This window comes from Perognathus longimembris, chromosome 20, assembly GCF_023159225.1.
Source record: "Perognathus longimembris pacificus isolate PPM17 chromosome 20, ASM2315922v1, whole genome shotgun sequence".
NCBI classification, from domain to species: Eukaryota; Metazoa; Chordata; class Mammalia; order Rodentia; family Heteromyidae; genus Perognathus; species Perognathus longimembris.
The window spans coordinates 32750357-32776996 of record NC_063180.1 but is presented as its reverse complement, the minus strand read 5'-3'; the positions used below and the strand labels follow the sequence as shown (position 1 = coordinate 32776996).

Genomic DNA, 26640 nt, shown 5'->3' with positions numbered 1-26640 from the left:
CAAAAACGAACCCACTCAAACACTGCATGGGAATCGATTGGTGTCCCTTAGACTTAAATCTGGCCGGGGGCGGGGGGGGGGGGCTGGGTTTATGGTCTGGTGGCAAGAGTGCTTGCCTCATATACATGAAGTCCTGGGTCCGATTCCTCAGCACCACATATATAGAAAAAGGCCAGAAATGGCCCTGTGGCTCAAGTGGCAGAGTGCTAGCCTTGAGCAAAAAGAAGCCAGGGACAGTGGTCAGGCCCTGAGTTCAAGCCCCAGGACTAGCAAAATAAATCTGGCCAGGGTGCATAAAGACATAGAAAGCCCATTGTGTACCCATCAGTGTCTCACGCTCTCCGCAGGTCATGTGGCATAGCTCCCTTCTGAGTGGCCGACATGAAGAAGGCTTAGAGCAAGCTGAGATTGAAAACTATCTTTAATATTTGATGCTAGGGCCTTTATTTGGGCCCAAGCCCCTGACATGGCAGATTACTTTTACATTTTTAATGCATATCAGAAGATTGATTCCCCCGCCCCAGGATATGACTATATTTTATGTTAAAAAAAAATCCATTAACTTTTAATTCTGGTAATTTGAACACATAAAACATGCAAAAATAAAATAATATACCTATGTAGCCCGCATTATCAATGGTTGTTGGTGGTGGGTGGTGGTGTGTGTTTAAGTTTTCATTTATTTATTCCAATAGGGGAATAGAGAGGTCTTGTTCTGGTTGGGTTTGCATTTTCTCAGATATCTAATGAACTAGAACATTTCATTTTTGTATTTTATTATAATTTTTGGATATTTTGTGAAGCATACATTCAATTTTTTGCTCATGGTTCTATTAAGTTGGTTGCGTTCTTTTTTTTCCCCTGCTTGACTTAGAGAAGTATGTGTTTTAGACACACTCGGATAGTACATTTTCACTCCCTCAGCAGTATAGTTTGATGAGAAGATGTTCTTAACTTGATGCAATATTGCTTGTCCATTTTGCTTTATGCCTATTGCTGTTTGTGTTAAGACATTTTTGCCTGCTCCCAAGATCATGAAGTTATTCTCTTGTGTGTTTTCAAGGCCTTAACTATGTTAAATTTTGTGGTAGGTCTGTGATTCCCTTTTAGCTATTTTTGCAAACAGTAGGATATGGGAATCACAATACATTTTAATCCTCATGTACCTCTAATTGGAAGGCTTAGCCTCCATTTCCCATCTTGCCATAAAAAGGTAGCTGTCCGATCTAAATGACATAATTTAGATAAAGTGTTTAGGACCAATTGGCCTAGCCTATTGGAAGTTTCTAATGCCACTGAAAATATTAATAATAATATTAATAATATTGGAGCAGAGAGAGAGTACTATTTCATTCCAAAGCAACCTACTGATGGGATGCAGAGAAAATATAGCTAGGGAGTTAATTTGCTTGGTGAACTGGCCTGCTGAAAAGAGAGAATATGCTTATGCAAATTCCAAAAATGATAGCTTGCCTTCACTTCACTGCCCCACTGGTTTTTCAGATTTCATGGCAGATAACAAATCCCTGGGTAGCTTGTCATAAACGCAGAGATCCAGGCCTAGTCTCTTAAAATTTGAGTTTAGTTAATAGAGGGCTCCAGAATCTGCCTGGGAGGTGAATCACTAACTAGATGTTGAAGGCCGCTCGCTACACTGGACGTGGGGAGAGGCGGGTTTCAGTGTGTGGCTGAACTCGCTTCTTAGGCATTTCCCCAGCATCCTGGTGGTTCCAAGGTCACCGTGGTCATCTGGTGCTTCCTTGATGACCCCAGGAATGAAGTTCTGTCAGCCCGCTCTGTCGCGCAGATCCTCTGAGTTACAACACTTCTCTGTAGATCGCACCTGAAGTTCTTCAAGCCATTAGGACACTTGGGTTTATGGTTCACTGGGCCAATGAAAGCCTGACATGACTGTAACTGCCTTTTTTGTCTGTGTGGTATCTTTCATGTAAATGGAATGTTACTTAAAACAAGGTTACTTGAAAACTTAGCTTGTGGGCTCTTCTTTTCACCACCCCCCCCAGGAGTTAGGACGCATGTTATTATCAAAGTGTATCTTTATGCACGTATGGAAGTGTCACACTAAAATGCTTTACTTTGCCCAATTCATAGGCACTAACAAATAATGTAGGGAAAGACACTGTGAGCAACATCATTGCATGTTAAGAGGAAAGCGATACTTTTTTTCAGGGGTGGGGGGTATCACTCAGATGAATTGTCATATTCTAGACAGGGGGTTCTTTCTGAGGGGTCATGATGAGCCCCTTCTTTTCTGAGGCGGAAGCCGTGGACAGGAAGGGGAGCCAACTTCAGAGAAGTATAGGTAGGCTGCATAGTGAGGGGCTGAGGAAGAGGGACAGGGTGGGGGTGGGCGTGGAATTCCAGCTAGGTGTGTGGATGCCATCACAGTAAAATGAAAAGCACATGGAGCCGTGCGGTTCCCCTCTTTGTGCCAGAACTTCTTCCTGAAGCCCTTCTCCTCCAAGAGCTTCTAAAACAGAAGAGACCTGGTGGCTTTCTGTAGGACAAGAAATCTGGCTATTTTTTTTTTCTTGGTTGGTTGGACCAGGCATAGCACTAGCCATTCAGTCTTAAACTTGGGGCTGGCCACAGTTTATGTTGTCGTGTTTGTAGTGGCACTGCATCGCAGGGAGTACATTAGAGGTACATTGCTGCCTGTCCCCCATGAAGATGGAACTGGAGATCTTTCTTGTTGAGTGAGATAAGCCAAGGTCAAAAACCAAGCTATCCTGTGTTTCTACTCATGTGCAGGGTCTAGGCCTACCCTAGTGCTGGCAGCTCATGCCTGTCATCCTAGCTATTCAGGAGGCTGAGATCTAAGGATCATGGTTCAAAGACAGCCTGGGCAGGAAAGCCCATGAGACTCTCTATCTCCAGTGAACCACCAGAAAACTGGAAGTGGCGCCATGGCTCAAAGTGGTAGAGCACTATCCTTGAGCAAAAGAGCTCAGGGTCCCTGACCAGGCCCTGAGTTCAAGCCCCATGACAGGCAGGAAAAAAAGAGGGTCTAGGCCTAAAGTGATGAAAAGGAAGAAGAAGATGATGATGGTGTCCATAGCAGGACAAGAATGTAAAGATCTCTCTGAATAGGTGGGAGGAAAAAGGGGTCAATAGGATATGGAAGAGAGAAGAAGAAAAGTGAGAAAATCACTGTATGCCTCTATGGAACTATCGCGATGGATCCCTCCCCCAGCCCCCTATATTATTAAGGTAAGCTAATTGAAAAACTAAAGCAAAAGAAGAAGCTACACTTCCGGGAGGAAATGGTAGATTCCACACCCTGAGGAGCAATCAGTGAAACAGCTTGAGGTCCCTGCGTAGAGGGTAGTCTGCCACAGTTCAGCTGAAAAGGATGACTTTTAGAATTTGAAATGGCCCTGGCAGCCACAAAATCCAACTTGAGTCCCTCAGCTGCACACGGGCTCCTCCGCTGTAACCACCACAGCGTCCAGTCCTGTTGACTGTCCGCTCGTTGATGGATTGCTGCTTGAAGGGGCGTGGGGAGAGAGGGAAGTGAGGAGACAGAGCTTTACCTGAGTAAAGATTGCTGGGCTGAGCACTGTTGTAGGATCTTCTGGCTGATCTTGTACCGAAAATCTTATAGGGGTGAGCAGAGGGGCCAGAATTTCTTGGAGCCCTCAGAGAGGTTCATTCTGTTTTGCTTTGTTGTTGGTCGGTCATGGGGCTTGAACTCAGGGCCTGGGTACTGTCCCTGAGCTGTTCAGCTCAAGGCTAATGCTCTACCCCGTTGAGCCACAGTGCCACTTCGGGTTTTCTGGTGGTTCATTGGAGATAAGAGTCTCCCGGACTTTACTTGCTTGGGCTGGCTTTGAACTGTGATCCTCAGATCTCAGCCTCGTGAGTAGCTAGGATGACAAGCGCGAGCCTCCAGCAACCAGCTGATGTTCATTCTTAAGACAAGGGAATTCTGAATTTTCCCTGTGGTACCCATTGCCTCGACAGGACCGCAGGACACTGTGATTGGGTGTTTGAGAGTTGACTCTGGTGTGACGCTCAGAATTCCCACTTTCCCATTGGAAGGGCAGCCTCTCTGCAGAGGCAGCTAGCCATTAAGAAACCCTCCCTCTATCTGGTCTTGGGATCCCCGCAAGGAGATTCCCAGCATCACCCAAGAATAAATTTTTTCCTGGAGACATGGCCCTCATCTTAGTGCAGTCAAGCAAACATGGGCTCCCCATTGGCCAGGATCCTGATCAGCAGTCTTTTTTTTTATAGGAACAGAGTAAATTCTCCCCGTGAGTTGTATGAAGAACCTCTTGGTATCCTTGCATCTAAGTCAGCCTGCCTCTCCCCGGGTGCGAGGAAGGAAGGAGGAGCCTCAGGTGGCATCCAATCATAGCTGCTGGAAAAAGCCTTCTCCCCTCATCCTGCCCTCCCCCCATCCCCCACCCCCCGGCAAAAAGCCACATCTGAACCAACTCATGCCAGGGAAAAGTGAAGAGACATGCTGGCCAACTGGACATTTGTTCTGGCAGAAAAGTAAATGTCACTGGGCTGGGAACATAATACACTCTGTTCTTTTCATTTCTGTCATCAAGGATCATCCCTAAACCCCTGAAAGCTCACAACTGCGCTCTCTCTTTCTCTCTCTCTCTCTCTCTCTCTCTCTCTCTCTCTCTCTCTCTCTTTCTCTTTCTCTCTCTCTCAGAAACCTCAGGTTATTGGCCTCAATCTATCCTTGGGCAAAGGGCAGAGAAAAACTCTATGGCTTGCCTCTCACCCACCCCTGCTTCCAAAAGACTCTGACCAAGTGCAGCTCAGACCCAGGACAAGGACCTTTAACAACAGCCAAAGACTTAGTGACAGCTATTACTATTGTCAGTCAAGGGCTGCTCCTATTGACTCAGACAATCCGGACCCAGAATGCAACACTAAAATGGCTGTGGCTTTCCAGCAGGTGTCTGCAGGCTGTGGCACCTGACTTCAAGTTGTTCTTTAAATTCCAGCTGAGTTTGCCTCTCAAAGATGTACCTTGGTACTCAAAGCCTGAAGCAGAATACAAAGTCATCTCAACAGAAGGGCAAATCTGTTCTCCCCTCCCTTAATTTGTCTTTCCTTATGGCTCAGCCAGGTGTCCCCCCCCCCAGGCAAGTCGACTTATCTGCTCTGATTAAAAACAAACAAAAGCATGTCCCAGGCAATTGCTAACTGCTGATAGCTCCCTCCCTCCTCACTGATCTCTTTCTGCAACTCAAACAATTCAGATTACTGAGTGATCTGCCTAATCACCATTAAGATAGGTTAGGGAAATATTAGATATTCCTATGGTAAAAGGGTAGAGTGTCTACAGGAAAAGGAAGCCATCATTAGATCACTGATCACTAGACACATCTCCCTAGGCCAGACCCTCCAAGTTAGATTTTCATGTCACATTGAAACAGAGGAAGGGAGATATCCATGGAGAAAGGTAGAGGGGCCCAGGCATCAATGGCTCACGCCTGTAATCCTAGATACTCAAGAGGCTGAGATCTTAGGATCACCGTTTGAAACCAGCTCAGGCAGGAAAGCCTTCTTTGTTTTAAGAAGGCCATGTCAATGAGACAATATTGGTCTCCATGACAAGAGGAACTTCAGTTCCTAGACATTCTTAGAAATTGAATCACAGGACATCTGTGCTCCATTTGTTGCTGAGTTTGGTGCCTTCCATGAAAGGGAACAAGAGCAACAAGCTAGATAGTACTTGACTTCGCTTCTTTAGCCCTTTAGTGACCACTGAGGAAAAGCACTGTTTATTCTAATGCACCCCTTGGAAAACAGTAGGCAAGACAATGTGAGTTCTTTTCCAAGTATGTACATCCATGTAACTCTGACTCCTGACTTCTAAAACCTGCTAGGTAAGGAATACCGAGTCTGGTGTTTATTAAAAGAGCTGACGGCATTCAGAGAGCAGATGTTCGTTTGATCTTAGTCGTTTGGTTTGGGTTTTGTTCTAGTTTTATGATTCCTGTTGTTGTAAATAAAATTCCTGAATGGAGGGGAGACTTTATTGTTGTGAGGATTTGGGGGAAAATCTGGTGTGATGGCAATATTTATTTGGCATCCTGGGGAGAAACAATCAAATAAATAAATTTACGTATTGGATGTTCTATTAGGAAACATCTTTTTTTTGTGCATCAAGGTTTGGGGTTTATGTGTGTCTTTTTTTTTAAACTAGCATTCAGTGTTTAGGTATGGGCTGGACTCTGGATTAGCTAGTATGAATGTTCTCTTTGGTTCTTTTTATTTGTATTGGAAGGGAATTATAACTACCTAGTGCCTCTTGTTATAAGTAAATTTTTAAGCACTTGTAAGGTCAGACAGCATGATACTGAACAACATTCTTTCTTAAAATAGTTATTGTACAGATGATGTACAGAGGCATTACAGTTGCATAAGTCAGGTCATGAGTATATTTCTTTTGAACTGTCACCCCTTCCCTCATTTTCTTCCAGTTTTTTTTCCCTCCTGGTCCCCTTCCCCAACAAGTTGTATAGTTCATTTTCCATGTAGCATCTAGTAAGTACTACTGTTACATTGGTTCACCCTTTGTCCCACCATTTCTGTGCTCCCCCTTGCCTTCCCCAAATCAGATACACTGACATAGAAGACAAAATAGTACAGAAAACAAAAAGAGTGACAAAGGGGAAAAGAAATGCAGAAGTCAAAAACAAAATAACAGAGAAAGAACTCCTGTTTCCATTTCTTGGAATTCATATTCGATGAATATCCTTTTGTATGATCACATACACATAGGAGAGGATCACAAAGGCTCAATAGCTAAGAATATCCTCCTTTGGTCTCACTGTGTGAACATTCTTATTTTCTATGTATAGCAAAAATTCTTCCCCCATTTGTGTGTCAATGCCCACTTAGGCTGTGTCCCTCCCTTGCCTCCCTTGGCTCTTGTGAACAACGAATGTTGCACTGGACTTGATAGTACAGATTTTCTCTTGTGTGTGCAGTTGAATAGAAGACATGCAAGAGCCAACAGTTGCATGGAAAGTTGCCCGACATCATTAATCATCAGAGGAAGGCAAATCAAAGCCAGTATGAAATTCTGTATCTTACATGCATGTCATCCAAAAGTCAAATGATGACTCGTTTGTCCACACCCACTGAGAGAGCTGGAAGCAAGGTAAAATGGATGACATGCTAGAGCAGAGGTAGAGAAGATAAAACTGGATGCCTTGGCTTTCTGTCACCGAGAGAACTCTCTTTGATGATCAGCTTATCAAGAGACAAGGTTGGTTTTGGCTCATGGCTTCAGAGGTGGAGCCCATTTTGTTTAGGCTTGTGGAGGGCTTGTATTATGTAGGAGGAACCTACTTTTTTCTTGGCCTAGACAAGACAGGGGCTCCAGCATCCACTGCCAATGACCCAAACTCTACACTAGCCACCACCGCTTCAAGAGTCCAAAAACAGTCCCAAGCTAGAGATCAAACTATAAACACACCTGTCTTGGGGTGCAGAGTGAGGCGGGGGGGCGGTCATTCCAGACCTAAACTATAACAAATGCAGAGATGAGGTTATGGGAAGCAGTATGGAATCTACTAAAGAATTTTTTTTAAGCACAACAATAAACATTTCTACCAGATGAACCAGAAAATGCTCTTCTGGGCATATACCCAAAGGGAATGAAATCACCACCTTCTAAAACTATTGGACATTTATTTTTTTTAATACTCCTTTCAATTGTTTTTCAGAGAAGCTCATTCTTGGGGAGAAAAATGTTTCCTAATGGGATTAAATTAGCTAAATTCTGGTATTCTTTCTCTTGGGGAGTTCTGGAGGCTCCAGGCAAATGGGCAAGTGAAATGAGTACTTTGAGCTTTACTCCTATTTTTGTTGTTTATAGACATATGCAACACAAATAAACTATGAAGCCCCAATATGTTCATCACGAGTCTGTAAGTCATTTTGAAATTCTTAGCTCAGAAGTGCCAGAGAATTGCATATAAAACGAATCATTACTTTGTAATGAAATGGTTCTGCAAATTACCGCTTAATAATACTTGAAGTCATCAAAAAAAGTTCAAAGATTAATTACCATGTAACTGGTGGTGTTTAGGTTGGAAAAATTAAGGTTCCAGCGAGGAAAGAAAATATCCATATAATTACCCAGGTATTAAACAAAAAAAAATAAGGGAAGAAAGGGCAGCTTAATATGTTGTAGAATCTTGCCTTCTCAAAATAGCTGATTTCCTTTGAGAGCTTCAGATCATTTTTCATTGTTTTTATTTTTCTTGCAATAGTAGCTGGTGTAATGATTGTTTCTTTGTTGTTGTTGTTGTTGTTTTGCCAGTCCTGGGGCTTGGACTTGGGACCTGAGCACTGTTCCTGGCTTCTTTTTGCTCAAGGCTAGCACTCTACCTCCTGAACCACAATGCCACTTCTGGCCTTTTCTGTTTATGTGGTGAAGACGAATTGAACCCAGGGCTTCATGCTTGCTAGGCAAGCACTCTACCACTAAGCCACATTCCCAGCCCTCATGATGGTTTTTAATCAGTGTCTGATGGCCATGCTCCCCTCAGGGTACTCTCTATATAATGAGATGACGGAGATACTCTCATTTGATAGGGTAGCATGTTTTTTACATCATGTCAAGGCCTCTGTGACTCTCATATATGCAAATTGACTTAGGTATGTCAGTGCCTTTGACCACTGCATCTTATTACAGCTTAGTTCTTCCTTTAATGGGTTGATTTTTTACTTAAAGCAGTTTTCCCCTCACCTAAACTTCAAGTTGGTTGTACAACAGGATTGCAATTGAACATGTCTGCGTATGTGTCCAGTGCTTCTTGATCACTATTGGCCCTTCCATCGTTCACCTCTGTGCTATCTGCTCCTCGTTCTCAGGCTGACTGACACAATACTCAATGGACAGATGTGATGAAGGGAGTAGAAGAGGTGGAATGGCTCTTGTTGTTTTCCTAGCATAGGTGATGGTAACAGACATTACTTATCATATTATAGTGGGGCATTTTGATGGGCCATTGGTGGCCCACTACGTTACAAATCTTCGAAATAACTTGAAGCTGTATACAAAGACCTTTGCGTCTGTGAAATGTACCATGTAAGCAGGACTTTTCAACTAGAGCCTTTATGCATCCTTCAAAGAGTGCATCTTAGAAAACTAGCGAAGAGGCCCCAGCATTCCCGTTGGGTGCTTTGTGCTTTTTGTAGAGCATCAGAGGGAAATCTAACATATGGATTTGTAAAACCTACTATTAGTGTATTCTGTTCAACACTTTTCCTCATGCTGTTCCCAGAGTGTCTTTCTCAACTCACATACTGGGTTTCCAAGTTTGGCTTCGAAAAAGTTGATCTCTTACGTGTTTAGGGAATTAAAAATAAAAGTGAGACGTAACTTCAAAATTAAATTTGGCAAGGAGTGCCAGGTACAAGAAGAAGCCATATGCTAGCAGCGCAATCACCACCTGGCAGAACAGATCTGGCATGCTGTCTACCCTATTTGAAAATATTTGCTCCACTGCTTCCTACCTGATTGGAAGAAAGAAGAAGCAGGAGAAGAAAAGGTTGCTGAGAAAGAGAGAAATTGAGACGATGGGAATGGAAGGAGGGAGCACAACCAGAAAAGGAGGAGACGTTAGCAGATGGAAGACAGTCATAAGAATCAGAGTTGCTCAGTCTGGTGGCAGCAGGGTAGGTACCATCCTAAGGGGTGGGGTGGGGGAGAGAAGAGGTACTCCTATCCAACCCCTACCAAAAGATCAGTGTTGAGGAGCTGGAGTTTTCCAAGCAAATTTCTCCAAGAAGGGGTCTTTGACTATGATGTTTTTGTTTCTTCTTAGGGAAGGCTTGTCTTCAAGGAGAAATCCAGAACTTGCACATGCAATGCTTCCTCGGGGATTATTAAATTTTGGTTTTGTTTAAAGACCTTCACATTTACCTACTCACAGCTTCAAAGATGGCTTCTCCTGTATTAGCAACCAGCAGCATTCCTTTAGGGTTTCAAGTTCCTTTTTTTTTTTTTCTTTGAAACTCTCTTTTGGAAAAACATGTTGGGGGAGGGACAGAAAAGTGGGGAGATGATCATTTTCCCCCCTCTTAGATTACTACCATGGTAATTTCTTCTTGGTCACATAGCTCTATACATGAATGTTTAAAACTCCCTCAGACTCCTTGGAGTCTGGTTGCAGATCCTCAGTGATATGTATTCTTCTGCTGAGCCACTTCTAGCTTATGTAATCTGCCTACAGACACAGGTCCTCAGTTATATAAGGTACATTTCCTTCTCATTATAAGATAGTTCCTCTTCTAAGAACTGCCATCCCAGATCCCTCTACATTCATAAGACAGATATATTTTACACATGTGGGTCTATTTCTATATTCTGTCTGTATGTTTATACATCTCTGCCTTTCTATATATCTATAAACACTTTCTCTATCTCCTGTCTATCTATCTATCTATCTATCTATCTATCTATCTATCTATCTGTTGAATTCTTCCTCAAGTGTATCTTGCAATGACAGAAGAGATGCGCAGTCTCTCTTGGGGCTGGGGATATAGCTCAATGATACAGTATTTGTCTAGTGTTAGGAGGTAGATAGATGAGGACTTATCTGCAGCAAACATTCAAGGGACCCCGGATCATCCAATAGTATCACCTGGGCATAGTGCCGTCCACCTGTCATCCCAGTCACACAGGAAACACATTGCGGGGGAGGTCAAAGTTTCAGCCTTTAACTTGGTGGGAAAAACGTAGGCATAGTGGCAGAAAGCTTTCCTCCACCTATGGCGGAAGGGGCAAATACGAGGCTTGCAGTCTAGGTAGGCAGGGACAAAAGTGCAAAATCCTATTTCTGGACTCACTTCTATGTCACTGTGTTCTTCCTTTGCTAATGCAAACAGGGGCATCATTAAAAAATTCCAAACAATAACTGATAAATACCCAAACAGTAGTGAGTCTGACCTCAGGAAAGATGCAGAAAGGAAAGAGAGAAAGCCAAATGTGAATGCTTTGCCTATATTCTTGATTGCAATTCCCTGGGACCCTAAAGCATAAAACAGGCTTTGGGCCAGGGTTCACCTAAGATGAATAGAGTTGTCTTTGTTCTTACAATGATACCTACTTTATGGATCCTAGGGAAGGCATGAGGAGGAGGTAGGCAGGAGCAGAGGAAGAGAGTCTGGAGGAAGGCATGGTGCTGAATTTTTATGTCTGCATGGGAGGAAAGCCATAGAGGATCTCAGGAACAAACAAGCACCACAGCCACTTTGGAAGAATTGTTTTCTAATTTTCTGCGTGAAGGAATGAGGCATTGGCCTCCAGAAACCATGGGAGCATAGGAGCCAAAAGCTCACAGCTAAAGCAGGATAAGCTAAGATTGGTAAGTAAGGACCACATAGTCAGACAGAGGCACTGTGGATTGATCCGGTCCCCTGTGAAGGTCTCAGGGCCTCCCACTGCAAAATGCTGGCACCTCCTGGGTAGAAAAATAGCAAAGGAATTGAGGGGTCTTTTCTTGCTCCAGGAGATAATTAGAGAGCTGAGAAGAGCTGTCTAACCCATGGGCCAGTGATAAATTATAACACTCCATTATTTTTGCAAAAAGAGGGAGAAGACATTTTTTTTCTTTTTTTCTTTTTTTTTTCCCTTTCTTGCTCAAAATGAATTCTCTACGAACTTGCAGAATAGCGACATCAACGAAGTAAGAGTGGCGCGTGAGTTTTCTTTATGAATTCTTCCTCTGGCATCCCTCAAAATTGCCTACAAGAGCCTACCCCATGCCCTGCCTCGTGTGGGCGCCTGGCGTGCAAAGACTTCTTGAATATGGAGGACACTTGGGTATCTGACCCTCTCCGCTGAGCCGTCCCCAAAAGGAAGCCAGTTAGACTGGGCAGGTCCCTGTGGTGGGTTTGGATGTATGCTCATTAGAGCTGGAAATGTGTCTCAGAGTAGACAAGATTAAGAACTGCCTGGAATAATATGTGGTCATTAGGAAGGCATGAGGGCCTAATGCAGCCTCTTGGGTTGGCAGGAGACGTTTGTTGATTTTATGACAATTGTCTGAATGCCTCTTCCCCCACCGTTTTCCCTCTGGTAAAAGCAACGCACTTCTAAGTAAAATGTGACTTTTCCTTCTGAGTGCAAGGGACCATCCATGACAGGCTTGGTCACTTCTGGGACCCAGTGGCTACCCTATAAAGGCCATTCGTGCTGCAGATAAGTCCTCATTAGTTTGCAACAGGTTCAAAGAAACAGGGGTGGAGGGGGAATAAAAAAAAAAAAAAGCCAGGACAGTGTCGACTAGCAGCCTTAGGGTGTCGCAGCAGTTTTAATGCCAGACAATAGTGCTCAAGTCAATGCTGGCTCCACGGGCATCTTGCCCAGAGCACTACACTGCCAAGAACTCCTCCTTGCTGTAGTTCAGCATATCTTGGCCCCAGTCACTGGAGGCCTGCTGGGCTTGAGACACTGAAGGAAGGGAAGAGGAGTCACCTCTTAAAATCTGGAGGTGCACTCTGGAACCAGCTGTTCCTCAGGACCATTCATCATCACCCCGCTGGGTATTCTATGATTTTGATGAGGAGGTGATAGTGCTGGGGGCCCATGACACTGAACTTGGGAGCAGAGCAATCCCTACCTCACTCCCCAGATTCTTTGCGCCAGGATGTTCATAAGCAGACTTGCAGGGCAGAGGAATGTGAATACAAGGAGCAGACAGAACCCCTCAGAGGGAAATTCAGGAGAGATTTTATTTTGTTTTGTTTTTAATACAGCAACATTTAAATATGTACGTTATATGTATATAATTTACAATAGCTCTGTCTATATATACATATATATGTAGCTGCTATATAGGTGAGAGAGTTATGGTTACATAAGTCAGCCAATGAGTATGTTTCTTTTTAAACACCATTACCCCCACCCTCATTCCAGCACCCACTTCTGGCTTTTTCTGTTTATGTGGTGCTGGGGAATCGAACCCAGGGCTTCATGCATACTAGGCAAGCACTCTACCACTAAGCCAGATTCCCAGCCCTATAGCTCATTTTCAAGGTAGTGTCCCATGAGGACCACTGCTGGTTTTAATCATCCTCTGTCCTTCCATTTCTGTGCACACCCCCTTGCCCTCCCAAAGACAGACAAATGAATACACAAGGCCAAAGGTAAACCAAAAACAGCAACAGAGAAAGAACAGAAAGCCTCTTGTTTCCATTGCTTGGCGTTCGTTTCAATAAATATTATTTTTATGATCGTCAGCACATCACCACCGAGCCTTTGTGATCCACTTCTAAGCATATCCTCCGTGGGGAGGGATTTTATTTTTAACATGGCTGAGCAGAACCGAAACTCCTTAGAGATTCACCAGGCTGGGCGTAGCCAATAGTACTTGAGCTGTGAGCCTAGAATCTCCAGAGAGGGGCCACAGAGGAGTTCCGTGGCAGCAAAGTGACCCAGCCACTGTGTTCAATTTCTGGTTATTCTACTTCCTTGTTATGGGAACTGGAGTCTGTTACTGGCTTCTCTGCTTGCCTTGGATCATTTGCAAAAAAAAAAAGGGAATTATAACAATACTTCTCTTGGCATGCTCTTGAAGATGGACTGAGTTAAATTTTATACACAAGCACTTATAGCAGTGGTGTTATACATGAGTTACATATAAATATGCTTGTTGCTGTTTTATATTTATGATGTTGTATATAATACATACACTGTGTAATTATGTAGTATATGGTAAGTCTTGACATATATATTATACATGCAATTAGATATGTGTAATTATTGAACTATATAGTAAGTTTTATGTCTTGACATGTATATTAGTATAGTTAGAATTGTATGACAGATGTAATTATTTAACTATATTGCATGTTTTGTGTCCTGACATATATAATTAGGATTGGATGTCATACCACCTATAATAACCTAATATAACACATAGTGCATGTGACATAAAACATATTGTATATTTTTCTTTATTAGCAACTCATTCTCATGACAGCCCTGAAGCTAAGTTTATATTTTATATCATTTATTATTTTCTCAAAACTCATAATTGCTTTCTAGGTTTTCTGATGAAAATAATTTGGCTCAAAGCTAGCTCTGACTAAAACTACCTATGAGGTTTTGGTTAAATATCTCCTACCCTCAGCTTGCTGGTTGCAAATATAAGGCTTGGTAAGGATTTAAATGAGATGGAGCAGAGCCGTCTTAGCCAGTGCACAGGGCCTGGGTTCTAAGTAAGACCAACAGAGAAAACTTTGGCCTTGAACACAGGCAGCGTTGGGGAACAAACCAGAACCTTGGCTGATTTCTACTGGTCACAAGTATTGTTTTTACCCTTGTGTGCCTGAAATGCTGCCATTTTCTCAGGATTTGTGATTTGAAAAGACCCATTAGCACTGAAAAGGCACTGTCTCTGAAAGCTCTGAGAACCAGAGCAGTGGCCTAGCACCAGCCTCACAGAGCTCACTCTATGGCTGAGAGGATGACAGCAGAGCAGCAGGAGAGGAGGAGAGGAAGCAAGACAACTAATCTTACGCTATGGTAATTCTACCTCTCAAACCATCATCTCACCAGGCCAAACGGAGAGGCCATCTGGAGAAGACCACAGGTGTGGTCTTCGAAATGGATCGGTGAGTGGATGGTATTGGAACCACAGCTGCTTTGGTAGTTTCCGTTCTCATCAGGCTCCTGGTTTGGGGGTTACTGTCCTTGGCTTCATGTTAGCCGTCTCTCATTCCTAGCATTGGCAATCACAGATGGGTCTTCATGTTCCTTTGGCCAATTTGTTCCATTAAATGCTAATGACTACTTATTGATCACCCATGCCGGATGCTCTGTAAGATACCCATGAAGGACAAACAGATGTGATCTCATATTGTTGATATTTTTTTCTATGAAATAGAGATTTGATTTTATTTTTCTTGGAGTTCATTTTGATAATCATCATTTTATTCTTTTTTTAAAAAAATTTTATGTTATTCTTTTGTAAAGGTGATGTACAGAGGGGTTACAATTATATAAGTAAAGTAGTGAGTACATTTCTTTTCAGACAGTGTTACCCCCTCCCTCATTTTCTTATTTTCTCCCACTTTTCCTCTCCCCTTTAGTCTCCTCTCACAAGTTGTAAGGTTCATTTCCAACATAGTATCTAGTGAGTATTGCGGTTGCATTGGCTTACCCTTTGTCCTACCTTTTCTGTGGTTCACTTTCCCTTCCCCAATTCAGATAAACTTATATACAAGACAAAGGGTACCGAAATCAAAAACTGCAACCACAGAGAATAAAAATTATATAAGTATACCTATATTTGTGTGATTAGGGAAAATAATAGACTTGCTAAAGGTCACTAGCCAGGAAATGGCAGACTCTTGATTCCCTCTGTGGTCTGTTTCAGTAAAGCAATTCTAATTTGGGCTTGCACTGAAATGATTTCTGTAGGTCTTTACAATTTTTATTCCCTTAGAACCATATGCTTAAGAACTCTACTACCAAGATAAAATAATAGGGTTAGGAGAGTTTTATTCTGTTTATTCTTACTACCTCAAGTAGCCCTCTCCTCACAGGGGAATTTCTCTGGTAGTCATTCCTGCTTTAGGATTCTTTTGTTTTCCTATCAAACTCTGTTGGGGAAATTGTCCTGTTTCCTTATAATCTGTTTTCTAAAACTAGCTAATTAGATACCCTCAAACTGTAAGCTCACTTGTGAATACCTACTAAGAGTCAGAACCATGTAATCTTGCTTGAAACCAACCTGGAAATATTGCTTTACTCCACAAATACATTGCCTGGGAGATTCAGGGCTTGCCTGGGAAGGAGAGATGAACTTTTGAATCCAGAGAACTTCCAATCATTTTAGGTTGCATTAAATACATGTATTTATTTATTTAATAGAGTATATTTCAAAGTAATCTACATCAGTGTGGGCGACCATAAATTTTAAAGTGTCATATTGAAGCCCAGGCCACCCAGAAAAGCCTGGAAAAGTTCTAATAGTTACGAAGCTGGGCTTTGTGGGCTTTCTCTGGTCTAAGTTTGATGTGTTTGGCTGGAAAATGCTCTGTTAGATCATTAGCTCCTTGGAAAGATAAATTATTACTTCAAACACAAAGTATTTGGAAGAGAAGCCTTGCTTTTTTAAAAAGACCTTTAAGATAACATGTTAATTCATCCTTGGGTTAGCTCAGTTTTACAGCCAGAGATTTGGCAACTCTGATTGGTATGCCTGAAAGTTCAAAAGTGAAGGGGGTCCAGATGTGTGTGTGTGTGTGTGTGTGAGAGAGAGAGAGAGAGAGAGAGAGAGAGAGAGAGAGAGAGAGAGGAAGAGAGAGAGAAAGAAAGAGAGAGAGAGAAAGAAAGAGAGAGAGAGAAAGAAAGAGAGAGAGGAAGAGAGAGAGAAAGAAAGAGAGAGAGAAAGAAAGAGAGAGAGAGAAAGAAAGAAAGAGAAAGAAAGGAAAGAAAGAAAGAAAGAAAGAAAGAAAGAAAGAAAGGAAGGAAGGAAGGAAGAGAAAGAGAGAAATAGAGAAAGAGAAAGGAAGGAAGGAAGGAAGGGAGAGAGAGAAAGAAAGAAAGAAAGAAAGAAGAGAAAGAAAGGAAGGAAGGAAGGAAGGAAGGAAGAGAAAGAGAGAAATAGAGAAAGAGAAAGGAAGGAAGGAAGGGAGAGAGAGAAAGAAAGAAAGGAAAGAAAGAAAGAAAGAAAGAAAGAAAGAAAGAAAGAAAGAAAGAAAGAAGGAAAGAAAGAAAGAAAGAAAGAAAGAAAGAAAGAAAGAAAGAAAGAAGGAAGGAAGGAAGGAAGGAAGGAAGGAAGGAAGGAAGAGAAAGAGAGAAATAGAGAAAGAGAAAGGAAGGAAGGAAGGGAGAGAGAGAAAGAAAGAAAGAAAGAAAGAAAGAAAGAAAGAAAGAAAGAAAGAAAGAAAGAAAGAAAGAAAGAAAGAAAGGAAGGAAGGAAGAAAGAAAGAAAGGAAGATGATCAGGAGTTAGGAGATGAGGAGTGAAGAAGGTAGATCCTTCAGTCTTCTCTGCCTTAGAACTAAGTAGTACAATAAGAAAGACAGCTGAGCACTGGTAGCTCATGCCTGTAATCCTAGCTACTCAGGAGGCTACTCAGTATTATGGTTTGAAGACAGTTTAGGTAGGAAAGCCCATGAGATAAGATCTTCAGCTAACTACCAAAAAAAAAAAATGAAAAAGCTAGACGTAGAGCTGTGGCTCAAGTGGTAAAGTGCTAGACTTAAGCAAAAAGAAAGGTCAGGGACAGTGCCCAAGGCCCAGAGTTCAAGTCCTAGTACCAGCGCACGTGCACACACACACACACACACGCACACACACACACACACACACACACACACCATATATAAACCCAAGTCAAGAAATATTCCTAATAACATTTCTGAAATAGAAGAAAAATTCTGACCAAAATGTGTGTTTTTTTTAAATCAGACAATCTCCAATCTTCTAGGGAGAAGAAGTCACGTGATTTCTGAAGCATCCCTTTGTGGCATTATATAATTTATGTAGTTTAGGCCTAGAGTCTAGTTGGTGGTTACAGAGGCGTTGATCACTGGTATATTTTTGAGGAGAGAATTATGGTATAGCATAATAGAATATTTCATGTACTAGTAAATAAACGACATTTATTTGAAGGGTAATTGCCTGAGAAATGCCTTACCCTGTAATCAGCCTCCAGTCGTGGCCTAAATACCTGCATTCAACCACGGCTCAAGAACATTTTATTAATTGAGTGATTTTTGGAGATAAGTTTATCCTTTGCCATTTAAATGTGAAAATTGAATGTGTTCAAATCCAATGATCCTGCCAGCTTTAGATGGATGACTGGTCAGGAATTTATAAGACAAACTCCAAATTTCTTGCAAGGCCTTCGTTGATACTCATTGCACAATACTCTAAGACATTTCAGAGAATGGGGGGCGGGGCAGTGACAAGCAACTAAAGAGACCTCTCCGGATGAGCCCTGAAGTCAGTGATGATCCCCACACTAGTGAAAACTCTCAAGTGACCCAGAGTTATGAGAGGTGGGGAAAGTGCTGAGTTACCCTTTCAGGACAAATCAATACCCAATGGGTTGCAAATGATGCTTAGGTGAAGGGAAGAATGAGAAAGCAAAACCTTTGCTATCTAGGTATATGTGTGTGTATGTATGTATGTATGTATATGTATGTATATAGACATATATCTAGATATATACTATATATAGACACATCTATAGACATATATATCTAGATATGTCTGTCTATATGTATCTATCTTAGACTCCCTAAGTCTGTGGAGGGAGGAGGGTCTTGTGCTTGTTCTTCTGTAGGTTCTGCTTGCAGCAGCCGACATACATACAGGGTGGACTTGGACTCAGGAAGAAGATAAGGCAGGAAGATGAATAGGAGGTGTCAGTGGAAGCCATAAAAAGAATGATTTCTTCCAAAGGAATTAAAGACAGGGCACATTCTGCAAGCCTGAGGCCTGGGGAACACCCACAAGTAGGACCAAGATAAAGGATCTGCAGAAGTAAATAGAATGGAAAGGACCAGTTCACAGAGTTAAGAGGACTGGGAGTACCTGCCACCACTCCCCCGGGGAAGTCAAGATAAAGAGAAAGTCAAGAAGGCTGGGTGGTCAGCAGAATAGTAAAAGTAAAAGTTAAAAAAAAAAAAAAGCCCAAAGGGCGGGGCAGGAAAAGACATGTTGGCATGCGGCTATTTGCTTTCAGGGCCTAGATTTTTTTTTTCCTTTTTCAAAATGCCACTGTGACTTTCGAAAAGACAGTTTTGTCGACAGGTGCGGCAGACACCGAAGAATTACCGAGAGGAGAGGTTAAGAGAAAATGGAAAACGGTAGCGCAGTACATTTTATCTGCGAGTCTGGCTATGAGGAGAGGGTGACACACAGCCAGTGAGGTCATTTGAAAATCATTTCAGGTGAAGGAAAATGCTGTAGGTGAAGGAAATCCCATTGGGAGAAATGTGAAGAAACCCAAATCTCATCTCAGTGTTGTCAGCAAGGAAAACTCCCCTGAGTAGGTAGAGAACCGGTTTGGGAAAATTCCTAAACTGGCTTCTCTCTGATATAAATGTCCAGAAGAGAAAAGGAAAGGTGGGAGAGGAAAGGGATGAGCACATGCTATCTTACTCTTAAAAATACATCCTATCTTACAGGGACTATAATACAGGTTTTTTTTTGTAAAGCATTCCCCCCGCCCCCATTAGGTCATTAAACTTTAACAATCGCTTTGTAAGAATATCTTTATTGTCTTCATCTTACAATTGTATAAATGGAGTCTCAAAGCAAATGCACAAATGACTTATGATTCCAGACCTAAGGGGTGATGAGCTTAGGCCGTGATAATATGCCTCCTAATCCTGAAACAGGAGACCAAGGCCATGCCTTCTTTCCGCTTGTCTCGCTTGTCTGTATGCATGCTGAAGGGTGACTCAAAGAAAAGGCAAGTGGGGAAAAGAAGAGGCAAACAGTACAGCCTCCTGAGGTCTGAGGATCACAGTTCAAAGTGGTAGAGTGCTGGCCTTGAGCACAAAAGCTCAGGGACAACGCCTAGGCCCTGAGTTCAAGCTCTAGGACCGGCACATACCAACAGGTAGAAAGTAGAGAGTGAGTTTGGAGATGGAAGGGCTGAAGATCCCCATCAAAAGATCTGTTGATGTTCAAATCCCTGCTCCATGTGAGTGCGATTTTATTTTTAAAATAGCATCTTTGCAAATGCAATCAAGGTGAATTAATGAAGACATTAAGTCAAGACAAGGTCACGCCGGAGTGTGGTAGACTCCGAATCTAATATTAGTGATGTCATCAACAGTCGAAAGACACAGACGGATTCATGTGGGAGGGACAGCCATGCAGGGCCGGGCACAGAAGCTACAAGCTACCTCTACCCACGGGGCCTGCAAACCGAGGCAAGGGGAGGCGAGGAAGACTTTCACCCTGACAGGGTTCAAAAGGAGCAAGGCTAGGCGGGGGGCCTCCAGATCTGAAAGACAGAACATCTCTCTTATTTTCTTGTGACCTTTTGTTCGTTGACAAGCTTCTAACAATAGTAAAGCAGAGCAGGACATTACCAAGATGAGTTTGCTGGAAACAGGAGAGCAAAGGAGAAGGCGTGAGAGATCACCATTGGGGAGTCACTCCAGCACGTCACAAAATGGGAAAGGCAGGCCTGGGGTACCCGTGAGGGTTCTACACCAGTCTTCCTTACTGTAACTCAGCTAGACGATGTTTGCTTTAGGCACCAATGGATTCAAATCATTGTTCCTCAGCCTTCAGGCTAAGAGATACCCAGACTGTTATTTAAACTTTCTACAGCTCGGGTTTGCAAAATGGATACAATAATTCCTCTATCAGGGGATTATTATGAAGATGAAGTGGCATGAGGCATGCAAAGTGTTCACCACAGTGCCTTTTAGTGTCTCATAAATTTCGCAGAGTCGGTAGTGGTTGTAATAGTTACAGTTTTTGTTTATGCGCTTCCCATTATATGACTTTTGCTGGCATCATTTTCTTCCTTTCTGAAACAGAAGGAGTTTAAAAGAAGAAAAGAAAAGGACCAAGGCAAGACCCAGTGTTGCAGCTCTTTGGCTGAGTCAGACTGACAGAGCAGCAGTTGTGGAAATCCTCATGAGGGTGAATGGAAAAGACGAGGGGCAGGAGGAAGATTGGGCTTCTCCTGGGATTACTGCATTTTAGACTTTTACAGGTGCTACTCATGCATGAATGAGGATGTGAAATAGATCATTGTCTGCCTTCTCGCTGACCTTCTGATCTCCCAAGATCAACAACTCTTTTTTTTTTTCTTTTTGCCAGTTCTGGGGCTTGAACTCCGCGCCTGAGTACTGACCCCGGCTCCTTTTTACTCAAGGCTAGCACTCTGCCAACTTGAAGCACAGTGCCACTTCTGGCCTTTCCTGTATATGTGGTGCTGAGGAATCAAACCTAGGGCTTCATGTATACACTTTTGCCACTAGGCCATAGTTCAAGGAAAATTTACTGTTTTTGTTTTGTTTGGGTTTTTTTTTTTTGCCATTCCTGGGCCTTGAACTCAGGGCCTGAGCACTGTTCCTGGCTTCTTTTTTGCTCAAGGCCAGCACTCTACCACTTGAGCCACAGCACCACTTCTGGCCATTTTCTATATATGTGGTGCCGAGGAATCAAACCCAGGGCTTCATGTATACCAGGCAAGCACTCTTGTCACTAGGCCATATTGCCAGCCCTCATTTTCTTTTCTTTGTTGCCAGTCCTGGGGGTTGAATTCAGGGGAGCCTAGGCACTTTTCCTCAAGGCTAAGTCCTCTACTGCTTTGAGCCACAGAACCACTTCTGGTTTCTGGTAGTTAATTAACGATGAGTCTCATGAACTTTCCTGCCTGGGCTGTCTTTGAACTGTGATCCTCAGATCTCAGCCTCCTGAGTAGCTAGGATGGCAGGCGTGAGCCACTGGTGCCCAGATTTTTTCATATTTCATGCCACTAAAAGTGCTCAGAACAGAGACTCACACGTGCCCTTTCACCCAACAAATATTGTTCAGTGAAGGAATGAATGAACTAATAATTCAAGGAAATAAGAATTGTTCATGAGTTTCCCAGTCTATCACGATCTCTGTATTGATGATTGCTTTTGTTATAGGCTGTTCAGAAACTCTTTGAGGATTATCAAAGGAAAATATCTGTGTACAAAATGCCCACTAGTAGGTCTTCCAAGGAATTAAGGACAGTTTAGTACCAATGGAACCATCTCTCTATGCTGGCTATTCATCTTATTATTATGTGTTATCCAAGTTTTTGAAATGCTATTGACACATATTACTTGTGTATGTGAAAGGATTTCAGTGTGATATTTCAGTCCACAAGCACAGTTATTATCAAATACATTATTATCACGCATTTCAAAGCAAGCATGATCCAACTAGAGAAGCTGGCCAATGTCAGCCCACTCACGCTGTACTTTTATCAATAAAGTTTTATTGGCACAGAGCCACATTCACATATTTACATATATTTACTCATGGCTACATTTGTGCTTCCAACAGTTGAATTTAGAAGCTGTGGGCACACAGTTCTGTGATAATCAAACCTGGAAATATCTACCGCCTAAGCCCTTCTCATAAAAGGGGCCCTGGATCTTGGTTCAAATCAATATATTCTCAGCAATGAGAACAAGGGCTGTGATACATCAGGATGAAAGATGCCACACATCCACTAATGTTTCCTTTCTGAGCAAAGATCCAGGCAATTGGCTAATGATCAAATTAGACACATCACCTCAAAGTGCCCTGAGATGACAATGTGCGAGCAAAGGCTCTACCCTAGAGTAGAGAGAGCAGGACTCACAAGTTTACCTGCTACAGCTCGTGCTTTCATTCAGGGAGCTCTGGGATTTTCTTTCCCTAATCTTACCCATAGAGTTGTCTGCCCCTTTGCCTGTTTTGCACCTCTTCTAGAATGTAGGGACCTGCTCCAACTTCTCGATAAATGAGCTGAGCTCCCCCAAGGAGTCACAGGCCTTCATTAGTTCATTACTCTACCTAGTTTTTTGGGTTCTGCAAGTCCTGTCATGGAAACTCATTGACTTAGCTTTACCTCAATGCCTTCCCACAAGAACATGTTACCCCGTCATTTGGGAAATTGGTTTTGTTTTGTTTTGGCTATTGGACCCATTTGGCCTTCATGTCCCCCTTCCAACCTAAAAATATGATACTAATTATTTTGTAAAAAATTGTTTAAACAGAAGCATTTCCCCTTTTGATATATTTAATTTTCTATGTATTATTCTTTATGTAAAAGGGACAAATCGACAAATCACTGACTGATAATGGGGGGCCATACGCAGAGCTTGCTTATGTAACAAGTTGCGGAACATTTGCATGATAACCCTTTGTTCTTCATCTTGTTTAGTTCTTTAAAAAATTTAATTCATCTACTTATTAAATGAGGATGCTATTGTTCATTTCTTTTTTCATGGACTCTCTCTAGCTTTTTAATTAAAATAAAAACAATGAACAGAAGATCCAAGCATTGGATCACATCTTATTCAAAACCTTTCCCTTTTCTGGAACTGCAGTTTTTAGGCCCTGATAGAGGAAATGCCCAAGAATAACATCTAGCTGTCTGTCTTTAATTCCCTGACCTTAACAAGTTCACTGTGATCTTTCAGGTTTGGGGGTGCCCCCATTAGTTTACATGGGTTGCTCTAACTTCGGGAAGAAATCTTTTCGAAAATTCAGTTTCCTTGAATTCCTGTGAGAAATAAAACAGCCCAAGAGACCAGAGTGTTTTAATCTTTGCTTTAAAAATCTCCTTCTTCAACACCTTTTCTCTTTCTGTAGGAAGATCTATTAGCATAGGAAGCTAAAATATAATGCAAAGATACTGTAATGGGTGTAGTAGGCCAAGAGAGGAGAGACACCGGCTTGAATATTCCATCACAGGCAGGGGGCTACCCTGCCATATCCATCTCCCATTTGGGGATTTCACCATCAAAGGGCAAGAAAAACCCACCATGGATCAGAGCAACTCATCTTCCAAAAATTCCCCCGTGAGTACTTCCTCTCTACTGTCGATTTTCTACTTGCATCCAGTGGAAATATTCTTGCTTCCGTTATTGTCAAGCAATCAATTATTCCATCAAATCTTTCTCTCTCTCTCCTCTGCTTCCTGCCATAGGGACTCTCATCCTCTGAAGATGATGTCTACATATTTCTTATTTGATCCATTGCATGTTAAATTTATTAGTCTGACTCTCATTGCTGTGAAGTGTCTCACACTGCTGTCTCAGGTTGTGTTAGTATGAAGCAGGGCCTCAAAAAAAAAAAAACACCCTGACACTACTAATATTTGGGAACAAATAATTTTTTTGTGTGTGAAAGGCTTTTCTGTGGAATACAGGATATTTATCCACATCTCCCGCCTTCTACCCACCATGTTTTAATAGAAATCCCCCTCTGCAACTCCCTCACTGTTACAACAACTGAAATTATTTCCTGACATTGCCAAAGGATTTCTAGGATCAAAATCCTTCTTGCTGCAAAACTGCTGGTCTGTACAATAGCTATGTGGAAGGCTGTGTGTGTTTTCCCCCATTCTGGGGGAGATGTAGGGCAAAGAGTATTAGCTCCAGTCAGTCTGTTTTCCACTTTTGTAACATGTGACTACTTTGAGTCCTCCAAGGATCTCTTCCTCCTCCTCATTGCAAGGAGTTTGTAAAACTCAAATCCTACCTCAAAAGTCATTTTGTTTTCCCCATGAAATTATTATCTGTAGTTTGGATCACAGAGATCCTTGTGGTGAAGGTGTAACCCATAGACAGGTTATTGGGTAGTGCTAACCCCATTAAGGGGCGGGGCCTAGCGGGAGGGAGTTAGGACATTTGAGATGGCTCATAAAGGGGACAAGAGACCTATGCCTCTTCTCTTACTTCTTTGTTTCCTGCCTACCATGAGGTAAGCAGCCTCTTCTACCATGTACCCAGGCCCAGGCCTCACTTTTGAAGATAATAGTCTTTCAGAAACAAGTCATAATATTTATAACTGTGGGATCCAATGTTTGCATTTTTGGTAACTCAAAGGAATGGAAAGCTTACATCCACACACAGATAGCTAAGCGTGGATGCTTCATAACAGCTTTACACCGAATAGACCAACATTTGAAGTAATTAGTATATCTTTGGGTAGGCAGAGGAATACATGAATCCCGGTATATCTCAATAATGAAAGAATATTATTGAGTACTGAAAAAGATGCAAACAACAAAAGGCAAGGGTTCATAGAGCAGTGGAATTTCTGAAGTTTCTTGATAGAGAAATTCTTTGCCTTTCTTCTTTTCTTTTTCTTTTGTGGTACTGGGGACTGAATTCAAGGCCTTGTGATTGTCAGTCAATGTATGCTTATGTAACCAGCTTGTGAAATCCAGCATTTGTAAAAGCATATCTCAGGTTTTAAACTTCATAAGGCCAATGGATCAGGCTAAAATGCCAACGCCGTCATTTATTAGCTATGGCACTTGAACTTGTTTATTTCCTCTAAGACTCTTTCTTTATCAGTGACATGAAACTATCTATGAGCCAGGCTCATATTAGTTACTCAGTAAAGACTAGTGCATGAAGCAGAGGGATGTGTTGGTAGGCGGAGAGATCAATTTGAAATTGGATCTATCAGAAGAAAATAATGATAACAATTTGAATTCTTACCTATGGTAAACAGCCTTGTTTTGCTGGCTATCACTGATAGTGCAAAAGAATCAAGCGTTCCTTCTTCAGCCAAGAGCAGGAGACCTCGGCTATTGATGCTGACAAAAGGGTAGGGGGAAAAAAAAAAAGAGTACAACTCCACTTTGCCTTGAGTGTATTTGCTCTGAGGCTTTTATTGAAGTGGGCCAGGAATCGTCTAAGAACTTTGTCCTGGACTCTGAGATCCTCTGTGAGATCGATTTCACTTTAATGAATTCCACCTTTGAATCCAGGGCTGTGCAAGTGCGGGTACAGCTTGCCTGAGCTCTATGGCTAGGCAAAACCCGGGCTGAGCTCTAGGGTTGGGCTTTTCTTTTTCCCATTTCAATGTAATTAGGAGATTTTTCTTTCTATGAATCAGAAAGTAGCTGGCAGGAGCTGGGGTACAGGAGCCTCGCGTTGCGTGCTCCAGAGACACAGGCAATCTAACGGCTGATGGGGAGGCCGGCAGGGCTCATTATGTAGGGAGATGCTCACTCCATTGCAGAAAGGTAAGGACGGGGGCCTTGTGCTGGTGAGCTGATTATAATGGCTCATCCCAATTACTACCGGGTCCAAATGGAATGGTGTATTTTTCCCTCTCCTGTAATTCTTGCAATTATCCCAGTCCTCTTTGGAAGAACATCTTTCTCCTTTCCAACTGCAAGCAGAGAACTCCATTCGGCTCTGAATCCTATTGATTAGTGCTGCAGAATTAGAGGTGCTTAGAGACACTGTTGGAGGTGTAGCCTCCTTTGCCAGCATAAAACCACATGGCGAGAGAACACATCTATTCCTGCCTCTTTGCTGCCTTAATGATCTCATTAGGCAATGAGTCCCCTCGGGTTCAGTAATCTCCCAGCTGGTCATGGTGCCTGATAGGGTTAAGGGCTACTATCAGCCAACAGGTTAGAAGTCACACTTGCTGGCTTTGGAAAGTTTTCCAAGCAAAGGACAACAAGTGTCTAACTCCAAGCTGCAGATGAAGAGTAATTGCCTCCCTAATGAATAAAAACCAGCAGAAGTGAGGAGCCTAAAGCAGCTTCTTCCGTGCCTGCCATGGGCTTCACAAGAGGACAAACAACAGAAGCAAAATTTGGTCCTTCTTGACAGCTTATGGCAAATTTTTGTCAGTCCTGGGGCTTGACCTTCTGAGCCTGGGTGCTGCCCCTGAGCTTCTTTTTTCTCAAGGTGAGTGCTCTACCGCTTGAGCCACAACATCACTTCTAGATTTTCTTTTTCATAGTTTATTGGAGATAAGAGCCTCAGATTTTCTTGCCCTGGCTGGCTTCCAATCTCAATCCTCAGTCCTCAACTTCCTGAGTAGCTAGGATGACGGACTTTTTTTTTTTTTTTTTGCTTTATTTGTTTTAGAGATAGATTGTTGAGTGCATGAGTGCATATATGTTTGTAACTGGTGTATCTCTC

The 26640-nt window shown here is 42.4% G+C and overlaps 1 protein-coding gene across 1 annotated transcript in view; it reads left to right on the top strand.

The window, feature by feature from the left end:
- Agbl1 (AGBL carboxypeptidase 1) overlaps positions 1 to 26640 on the top strand; it is a 397351-nt gene that overhangs the window by 331363 nt on the left and 39348 nt on the right. The gene's annotated exons all lie outside the window — the stretch shown is intronic.